This window comes from Gavialis gangeticus, unplaced genomic scaffold (genome assembly GCF_001723915.1).
Source record: "Gavialis gangeticus isolate Ggan-Ray unplaced genomic scaffold, GavGan_comp1, whole genome shotgun sequence".
In the NCBI taxonomy this organism is placed as follows: Eukaryota; Metazoa; Chordata; order Crocodylia; family Gavialidae; genus Gavialis; species Gavialis gangeticus.
In genome coordinates this window covers 66,514,471-66,515,347 of record NW_017728993.1, presented here as the reverse complement: position 1 = coordinate 66,515,347, position 877 = coordinate 66,514,471, and the positions used below count along the sequence as shown (strand labels likewise).

Below are 877 nucleotides of genomic sequence, written 5' to 3'. Positions count from 1 at the left end.
GGCGCTGCGGGCAGGTCCTCGCTGAGAAGCTGGAGCGGGATGAGGCGGCCCCGGCCGGGGGTGGGGGGAGCCCAGCGGGTTCAGCCTCGCCGGGCCGCGGCCGCCCCTTGGAGGCGCGCCGAGCCCCCCGCTCCCCCCCGCTTCTTTTTTAACCCTTGGGGGCAGCAACGCGGCCATGTTTGCTCTGACAGCGAGTTCGGGGTTCAGACAGCCCCGGCAGGGGCGTCCTTCGGGGCTTAGGCTAGTGTTTTGTTAACTCTGTGGTTGGCCTTTGACACCCCGGGTTCCTGTCCCACATGCGAACCGCAGTCATAGAAAACCGGGACTCCGGGAGGCCACATTTAGTCCAACCCCTGCTCGCAGCAGGACCAGCCTCAACCAGATCATCCCAGCCATGGCTTTGTCCAGCTGGGTATTAAAAACCTCCAAGCATGGAGCTTCCCCCACTGCTCCGGGTTGCCTGTTCAGTGTTTCACCACCCTCCTGGTAAGAGAGTTTTCCTAGCACCAACCTAAACTTCCCTTGCTGCAGCCTTAGCCCATTCCTCCTTGTTCTATCATCTGCCCCCGCTGAGAACAGGCTGGCTCCATCCTCATTTGAGCCCCCCCCTCCAGGTCACCAGCGCGGTGACCCCAGCAGTGCTCTCCTGGGAGGGCCTCGGGGTATCCCTGGGGTGAGAATCACTGCTTCAGGCAGAGTAGGTCTGAAGCGCTCTTTTGTCAAGAAGCCAGGCTGGAAGGGACCTGCAGAGGTCACCCCTGCCTGAGGCAGCATCTGACCTGTCCAAGCCACCCTCTCCAGTGCATAATATAACCTCTACAGAAGACTTCTGTGGACTCTGAAATGACACAGACCTAATACCTTATTCCTTGGATCA

At 60.3% G+C, this 877-nt stretch overlaps 1 protein-coding gene across 1 annotated transcript in view; it reads left to right on the top strand.

Annotated features, from left to right (window-relative positions):
* Positions 1 to 877, top strand: part of SCYL3 (SCY1 like pseudokinase 3) — a 35,450-nt gene that overhangs the window by 356 nt on the left and 34,217 nt on the right. The gene's annotated exons all lie outside the window — the stretch shown is intronic.